The following is a 10,015-nucleotide window of genomic DNA, read 5'->3' as shown; positions in this document are numbered from 1 at the left end:
GCCAGTACTAAGACCATATTGGAACGAATATTATGACTTAACCTTCCAGGTATTTTTAAAGAAACTGTCGACATGTCCAGAAACATGTCAGAATACAGTGAGCCAAAGAACATATAGGTGTGGGTGTATCATGCATATACAAAAAGCAGATCACTAGTAGGGATGAGTGAAATTACAGTACTAGCAAAGCGCTTCGCTAGGTTTGGCGGCCGACTGCCTTTGAACTTCATGCAGCTCCATGACGCTCCACTCCAGGTGCCTGGAAAAGCTTGATCCAGTTTTTCCAGTTTTTATTTATATCATATTGGTGTAACAGAAAAATTTTGAACGCTTTTTATTAAAAAAAATTCTGATGTATAATAAAAAATAAAAATCGGCAACCTTGATGTTATTTTTTTTTTCCGTTTATGCCATTCACCGTGCGGGAACAATAATGTTATATTTTAATCGATCGGACCATTCCGCACGCTACAATATACAATATGTTTATTTGTTTTTAAATATTTTTAATTTTATAATGGGCAAGAGGTTTTTTAATACTTTTAAAAACTTTTTTTTATCACACTTTTTTTTTTACATTTTTTATTTTACAGTAAAACATGCAAACATTAGATTGCATGTACTGGCCTATGCTATGCCATAGCATAGATCAGTGTTATCGGCGAGAGAGCCTGAGAGCAGACTCTATGCATAGATGGCCGATCCGACAGGACAGAGGTAAGTGACTTACCTCCGCCCATCGGTAAAAGCCATGCTGCAGGGGTCCCGATCACTCAGTGACAGGAGCTTGTCCTGTCACTGTGTACCTTAAACGCCATGATCGCTATAGATCATGGCATTTAAGGGATTAAAGAGAGGCAGCTGCGGTATCGCAGCTGCCTCTCATAATCCTCAGCCCCGGTCACAAGGAGCTGATCAGTATATATACATTCCTACTGCCCTGGGTATGTGCAGTAGGAACGTATATGTCAGGAATGTGCAGTGAGCCTGGCGTGAACTGGGCCTGGTTTTTACTTTTTGTCTGACACACCCTCTTTTCTTCCAGTCTCTTGGCAATGCAGGAGTTACACTGCTCACTGCTAGCCTTGATCACTGAAGCTGAGCAGTGTCTTTTTGATTGAGAGATGCCTCTACCTGTCCTGATGGTACATCCTCTTTAACCTCTTAAGGACCCATGTCATACCGGTACGTCATGGATCACTGTCACTTAAGGACCCATGACGTACCGGTACGCGGGTCCTTTAAGAGGGCGCCGCGGACAGGCCACATGCAATCGGGAGAGATGGCCTGCAGAAATACACTGCAGGCCATCTCTCCCTGTCGGCATGGGGGATTGTTAACCCCCCCCATGCCGATGATCGCCGCTATTGGCTTATCAGTTCAGATCAGCCAATAGCGGCGATCGGAACCTTTCCGGGTCATCGGTGACCCGATGACCCGGAAAATATGGCAGTCGGTGCTGTCCGAGGACGGCACCGACCGCCATTACTGTAAAAAGTAATGGTGGCCAGGTGCCACCGGCCCGATCGCCGTGAACGGCCGGCCACTACCGGCCGGCCGTTCACGGCGATCAAAGTCCCCAAAAGTTATAAATACCTGCTCCGGACCCCTCAGCTAGGTAACTGAGGGGTCCAGAGCAGGTATTCGTACATTACTCACCTGTCCCGGGGTCCTGATCGGCGTCTTCCAGGTTCGCGGCGTCCTCGTGGTCTCGTTCGGGTCTTCGGCTTCTTCCGTGACGTCACGTTCGGCTATTTTCGGCTCCAGCGTCGGGTTTTCAGGATTTTCCGCTCTGCTGCCCTCTAGCGGCTGATATGTGTAATACACTTATCAGCAGCTACAGGGATGTTCAGTATGTAGTAAAGTTTTTTCTTTTGTTTTTTTTTTCAATTTTTTTTTTTTCTATTTTCTGCACCCTATCGCCGCTGAGTGTTGATCAGCATCGCACGAAAGTGTGCTGCTAATCAGCAACTCCTCCTTTTTGGCGTAGGGTGTTTTTTTTCTCTATCCTACTGCCACGGTCTGCTGATAAGTGCCGCACATAAGTGCGGCATTTATCAGCAACACCATTTTTGGCGTAGTTTTTTTTTTTTTTTATACTTACTGTAAAAAAACACGTAAAAAACACTACATTACACCACACTACACTACATTGAATAAAGTTTGACACTACACCACTACATACCCCATATACTAGTCCCCGTATAAAGATGACCCCCAGGGTGTTTTCGGCGTCAGAGGGATACGTTATTATTGCCTCCGACACCGAAACAGCCAGTGAGGATAAATGGGGGGATCCTTCGTTCCTCCATTCATCCTCATCCTCCAGTGACGTGTCTGGGGGATAGCGTAGTGTATGCTGCCTCCCAGACACGTCAGTACCATCCCAATAAGAGATCACGGTATGGCGTAAAATTCTACTAACTCTGTGAGCGTACCTCAGGGTACTCTTACAGATTTAGGGTAGGTGCACACTGCGCAATGGCGAAGATAAACCTTTGTGCATTCCGCAGCTGGCACCCACCGGCGGACTGATGCAGGCACGCGTCTCCACCCGTGTCATAGACTCCATGTTATGTTATACATTGGACAAAGAGCGGAATCCGCCCGTGCATAGAATGGAGCTTATGACATGGACGGAGACGCGCGCCCGCATCAGTCCGCCGGTGGGTGCCAACTGCGGAATGCACGAAGGGTTATCCTTCGCCATTCCGCAGTGTGCACGTACCCTTAGAGTGTATGAAGGAAGGGACACCCGAATGCAGCCCCCAGATGCCCCCCCCCCCCATCCTCGGAACAAGTGGGAAGATCATCCGGGAACTGATCTTCCCACTGCTGGATAAAGGTCACCACCACCTGTACGGGGATAACTTTTATACCAGCACCCCCTCTTCCGCTCTCTCGCTGCCTGAGCTACTGTAGCTTGCGGCACGATCCGAACATATCAGAAGTAGTAATAGGGCCCTAATATTTAGCAGCCATGGAGCGGACCTAGCACTTCTGGATATGAGGGAGCCCGTATCGCACCAGGACAACATTTTCCAGGTGACGTCCCCCACACTGGAGAAAGGGAGACCCCAGAAGAAGTGCAGAGTGTGGCGTAACATGGGGATCAGGAAGGACACCATTTTCCCGTGTGACACCTGTCCTGATCACCCCGGCCTCTGCATACTGGATCGCTTCAAGGCACACCACACGTCATTGGGGTTCTACATTATCTAAATTCTGTCCCTTATTCCTATTTCAGGGGTCACGTTGATCCAGGGATTATTCTGATCGCCATTATGGAGTCAGGAAGTAATTTTTTCCCAGTGATGAGGCTACTGTCGTCTGCCTCACGAGGGTATTTTGCTTTCCTCTGGATCAACACAGGTTGAGTTTGATGGACACCTGTCATTTCTAACCTTATAAACTAATAATTGGCCTAATACCCCCAAATAAATTAGAATTGTCCCTTTTCCCCAGCTAAGTAGGTATGGCCGCCATTCCCATTACAGGATGCCATGATGCAATTACAAAGCCTCTGTGCGGCCAGGACAGTAGAAACCCCCAACAAGTGACCCCATTCTGGAAACTACACCCCATAAGGAATCTAACAAGGGGGGCAGCGGGTATATGGCCCCCTGGTGACGGCCACATTTGGGACGTGAAAATGAAAAAAATGGTATTTTTTATTTTCACGGCACATGTTCTACACATGTGTCCGTCACCAGTGGGGTCCATATGCTCACTGCACCCCTCGTTAGATTCCTTATGGGGTTTAATTTCCAGAATGGGGTCACTTGTCGGGGGTTTCTACTGTCCTGGCAGCACAGGAGCTTTGTAATTGCGACGTGGCCTCCATCCTCCATTCAAGCCTCTAAATGGCGCTCTGTCCCTTTGGTGGCTTGCCCTGTGCCCATATGGCACATTATGTCCACATGTGGGGTATTTTCGTACTCAGGGGAAATTACCCTACACGTTTTGAGTTCATTTTCTTTTTTAACCCCTTGTGGAAATGGAAAAAAATCAAGGCTAGACCAACATTTAGTGTAATTTTTTTAAAATTTTTACTCTAAATCATTAATCTTGTCATGATTTTTTCATTTTCACAAGGGGCTAAAAGGTAAAAAAAACACTAAATGTGTAGCGCAATTTCTCCTGAGTACGGATATACCCCACATGTGAACATAAAGCGCCATGCGGGTGCAGGGTAAGCCTCCAAAGGGAAGGAGCGCCATTTGGTTTTTTGAGGCTGGATTTGGCTGGATTGGATTTCGAGGGGCCATGTTGCATTTAAAAGGCCATTGTGTTGCCAAGACAGTTGAAACCCCCCACAAGTGACCCCATTATGGAAACTGCACCCCTCAAGGAATGTATCAAGGGGTGTAGTGAGCATATGGACCCCACTGGTGACGGGCACAAATGTGGAACAATGTGGTGTGAAAATGAAATATTACATTTTTTACACTATAATGTTGGTCTAGCCTTGAATTTATCATTTTCACAAGGGGTTAAAAGAGAAAAAAAACACAAAATGTGTAGAGCAATTTCCCCCGAGTCCGTAAATACCCCACATGTGGACATAAAGCGCCATGTGGGCGCAGGGCAAGCCTCCGAAGGGAAGGAGCGCCATTTGGATTTTGGAGGTTGGATTTGGCTAGAATGGATTATGAACGCCATGTCACATTTACAGAGCCCTTGTGCTGCCAAGACAGTGGAAACCCCCCACAAGTGACCCCATTATGGAAACTACACCCCTCAAGGAATCTAACAAGGGGTGTAGTGAGCAAATGGACCCCTTGATGATGGGCACATTTGTGCCGTGAAAGTGAAAAAATGAAATTTTTCACTTTCACGTCACATTGTTCCACATTTGTGCCCGTCACCAGTGGGGTCCATATGCTCACTGCCCCCCTTGTTAGATTCCTTGAGGGGTGTAGTTTCCAGAATGGGGTCACTTGTGGGGGGTTTCCAGTGTTTTGGCAGCACGAGGGCTCTGTAAATGCGATGTGGCCCTTGAAATCCATTCCAGTGAAATCCAGCTTCCAAACGCTCCTTCCCTTTGGAGGCTCGTCCTGCGCCCGCTTGGCACTTTATGTCCACATGTGGGGTATTTCTGTATTTGGGAGAAACTGCGCTACACTTTTTGTGTCTTTTTTTCCTTTTATCCCTTTGTGAAAATGAAAAATTGAAGGCTAGAACAACGTTTTAGTGTAAAAAATACTTTTGTCTTTTTTCACGCCACATTGTTCGGAAAATCTGTGAAGCACCTGTGGGGTCCAAATGCTCACCGCACCCCTTGTTACATTCCTTGAGGGGTTTAGTTTTCTAAATGGTGTCCCTTTAGGGGTGTTTCTTATGTTTTGGCACCCCAGAGCCTCTGCCAACCTGAAGTGGTACAGTCAGAAATGACCAAATATAATGGAGCCATTGAAATTCACTAGGCGCTCCTTTGTATCTGAGGCTTGTGGTTGCGTCAAATAGCGCAATAGGGCCACATATGGGGTATTTCTATAAACTGCAGAAACGGGGCAATAATTATTGGGGTGCATTTCTCTGGTAATAGGGTCATAATTATGAAAAATATTGGATTACAATAAAATCTCTGCACAGAAAATAAAAATTTTCAAATTTCTTACACACTTAGCTTTTATTTTTGTGACTCCCCTAAAGGGTTAAAAAACTTTCTGGATGTGCTTTTGCAGAGTTTAGGGGGTGCAGTTTCTGAAATGGGGTGCTTTGTGGGGCTTTCTAACACACAGTCCCCTCAAATACACTTTAATTAGGGGCCCACCTGAACAGGTCCCTAAAAATATCTGATTTTGAAATTTTACCGAAAATTTGGAAATTTGCTGCTAATGTTTTACGCTTTCTATTGTTTAAAAAAAATGAAAGATAGTTTAATAAATGCCGCCAACATAAAATAGACATGTTGCTAATGCTATTTAATATATAATTTATGTGATATAACCATTTTCTGTATAAGCAGAAAAGTTTTAAAGTTGGAAAAATGCATTTTTTCACAATTTTTCACGCTATTTTGTTTTTTTTCATAAAGATTTGTTATAAGTATCGACTCCAATTTACTAGAAATGTGAAGTACAATATGTCACGAGAAAACAATCTCAGAATCAGCCGGATAGGTAAAAGCATCCCAAAGTTATTAATGAATAAAGTGACTCTGGTCATATTCATAAAATTTACTCCGGTCCTTAAGGCCATTTCAGGCCCGGTCCTTAAGGGGTTAAAGCTATGGATTGGTCTGCCCATTTCTCAGATTGAGCACATCTGTGACATCATCTCCTCCATCCACCAACATCTCGTTGTACCACAGACTGTCCAGGAGTTTCTTTAGGTCTAGGAGGAGATCCCTCAGGAGACCATCCACCACCTCATCAGGAACATGCCTACGTGTTGTAGGGAGGTCATCCAGGCACGTGGAGGCCACACACAATACTGAGCCTCCTTTTGACTTACAGGACATCACATCAAAGTTGAGTTAAGGACATTGCATCAAAGATAGATAAGCCTGTAGTGTATTTTTCACTTTAATTTTGTGTGTGACTCCAAATCCAGGACACCAGTGGTTAATAAATTTGATTTCCATTAATGATCCCAGATACTGAATGCTGACTGAGACAGAAAAACTGCCACACCTCTGATTGCAGTGGGTAGATCTTTGTAACAAGTGCACTGCTCCACAGCTGTTGAGTGCCATTGCTGCCTTGGGGTACCCATCGAGTGCCTGGGTCTTCCTGAATGCTAGTCTGCTAACTAGCTAATGGTGTACCCCTTGGTGTACCTTGGGCCTACCTGAATGCTAATGTGCCAACTAGCTTATAGTGTACCCTGGGCCTTCCTGCACACTAGTCTGCCAAATAACTGATGGTGTACCCCTTGTTGTACCCTTTTCCCTCTGCAACCACAACATTATGCTTGGGACCTGATGCTGGCTTAGTGGAATAAACACATCTCCTTCCCCTGATGAAGATGACGATGCCTGTGCTCCCAGATTCCATGTGGGTTCTGCCACATCATCGTAGTCAGAGATGTAGGTTTCCTCTCCAAGACTGTCTTTTTATGGTGGGATGCCTTTCGATCCTGTTACTTTGTAAGAAGGTGCCCCTGCTTGGCTCTCATGACTGCTTTGGGGCCTAGCAACCCCTGGAGTTTAACCACTGCCTTCCAAATGCTGACTGTCCTCCCATTCCTCAAAAAGGGGGGATTTTCCTCAGCCCTATCTCCTGTCATGTCTTTGCCGTAAGCACCTATGGTGGACCATCAGCCAGAGAGCTTATGACAAGCCTAGCACGATTTTTTTGAATCAAAATTAACTTTAAAATTAAATAAATAAAAATGAAAATTAAATTGGCACTTACAGTAAATTGGTGCCACTTTAAGAGGGGACAAAGGGTGCCACACAAGGGGAGATGAAGGGGTACTTTAAGGGTATAAACCCACACACCGTATATGCAGCAGATACGCAACAAATACGCAGCAGATTTGTTGGTACAGATTTGATGCTGTGTTCAGTTATTTAGATCTAATCTGCTGCGAGTTTGCTGCGAGTTTGCTGCGTATCGCAGCAGTAAATACGCTGCATATACGGTGTGTGGGTTTATACCCGTATAAAGGTGATTGGAATGTATTTAAGATTTTACACCGCTAATCCAACAAAGTTTGACTGGCTGAAGATTGTATTTGTATCTATCTATTTTGGATTTTGTTTCAGATTTACGGGTATATAGTGGCGATTACGATTTGGTCACTATCCTATATACTGAATTAGATCTGTTTTTCATGTGTAGCATGCATTATATTGGGGCTAGAGGCCTGGTTTTATATGGGGTTGCTTTGTACACTGGATTTGATTTTGGACTTGAGATTTTCCAATTTTTGGTATTGTCACTGTTATACTAACCTACGCTTTGAGTCTACATACGAAACTACGCTTTGAGTCTACATACTCAGGTAAAGAAGGAGGACAGGCTCAACCACCTTATTGATGGCTTTATGCGGTGCAGAATAATGGTCCAACAACTTTTCCAGTAAAAAAAATGTGTCCACCAATAAAGATATTTCTTATTTCTTCTTATAGACTTTGGGCCCTATTCCACCGGACGATTATCGTTCAGATTATCGTTAAAACGTTTGAATCTAAACTATAATCGTTCGGTTGAAATGCAGTTAACGATTAACGACCGAACGAGTAATCGTTTTATAAGACCTGGACCTATTTTTATCGTTGCTCGTTCGCAAATCGTTCGCATTGAATAAGACGTCGTTCGCAGTAGATACAAACGCAATAGCGAAGTAATAGCGAAGAAAAAACGATCGCAAATATGATCATAAATAACAATTATCATTCCATGGAAATGAGTGAATGTTTTCAGGTCTTTCGCAATAGCGGTCGTTTGAGATCGTTAATCGTTAACGATTATGCGAACGATAATCGTCCAGTGGAATAGGGCCCTTAGAGTAACTAAGAGGAACTTTATGCAATTTGACAATTTGTCAGATACATTGTACAGGTACATATTGCTGAGTGACATGAGACAAACAGTAGCCAAGTTGCAGAAAATCTAAATAATTTATGTAAAGTCGTTGTGAAATGGTTCTTCAACAATATGTATAATTTGTGGATATAATTTGGAAAGGTGATGAATGTGATCATATTTATTTTAAAGTTATGTTATAACACTCATGTATTCATTTGAAAGACAAGAACAATGTATTCTTTGTACTGAGCTGAGCTCCTCTCTTCATAGCTAAAGAAAATAATAGAAAATAAGGAAGTTTCCATCTAGAATATGTAATGTTTCTAATGTACAAATAAAAATAGAATAAGTATTTAGAAAGTCTTAACCTTACAAGATGTCCAACCATCGAAGAAGGGCATGGGTAATGGATTGGATGACTAAGTGACCAAAGTCTAAGGTACACTTTAAAATCCAGTCCTAAATTTGCTGTAAGGCTTGATATAATTTGTTTCTCGGAATCCATATCGAGATTGTTCAGTGTCGTATCTAACCCTATTATGTTGTTTTCAGATGCTTGAGGTCTTTATGTGTTCTGAATTCTCTCTGAAGTTTGAGTATACTTTATGGAGGAACTAAGGATGCCTAATACAATATAGGGGCATAGAGAACAGAGGTACCTAAATACTTAGGAAGACACATAGAGGTATAACCACTATATGGATGTACACTATAGTATATAATATTCCTCCTTATATATAGGCCCCCTCTCTGCCTCCATATAGCAGTTAGGTCACTTCTGCATGACCACATAGTGTGTCATCATATAGTAGTTAGGTCCCTTTGTTCTCTGTGCTCCCATATAGTATTAGGCATACTTAGTTCCTCCTTATTGTATACTCCATACTTAGGCCCCCTATCTGCATACATATAGTGGTTCTACCTCTTTGAGTTTTCCTATAGTAGTTAGGTCCCTCTGTTCTTTGTGCCCCCAAATAGTATTAGGCATCCTTAGTTCTTCCATATAGTATAGGCCCCCCTCTGTGCCTCCGTACAGTAATTGGGCCCCCTCTCTCCATCTATATAGTAGTTATGTCTCTCTGTGACCCATATAGTAGTTAGGTCACGTCTGTGCATAGATGTAGGTAGCCCCACCACTACAGTTGTTAGCTAGTTAGTTGTATGCCCCATTTAGGTAATCTCTCTGTAGGTAATCCCTCTCCCTTGTAGGTGATTATTTATCTGCAGGTAATCCTCTGTAGGTAAGTTCCCTTCTCCTGTAGGCAATCTCTCTAAAGGTAATCCCACCTGTAGTAAGCCTCCTCCCCTGTATGTAATCTCATCTCTCAAATCAATCCTCCTGTAGATAATCCCCATTCCTGTAGCTAACCCCTGCTGGTAATACCCCATCCAGTAAACCCCTTCCCCTGTAAGGGATTCCCCAATGTTGGTATTCATTCTCCTAATATGTGCTTATAGTAAAAAGCTTAGGAGAATCAGGGGGCGTTGGCACTTAATCAGAATCAATGGGTGCTGCTACCAGGGGTTTAAAACAT

The sequence above is a fragment of the Dendropsophus ebraccatus genome, chromosome 10 (assembly GCF_027789765.1).
Source record: "Dendropsophus ebraccatus isolate aDenEbr1 chromosome 10, aDenEbr1.pat, whole genome shotgun sequence".
NCBI lineage: Eukaryota > Metazoa > Chordata > Amphibia > Anura > Hylidae > Dendropsophus > Dendropsophus ebraccatus.
This window is presented reverse-complemented; position numbering follows the sequence as displayed.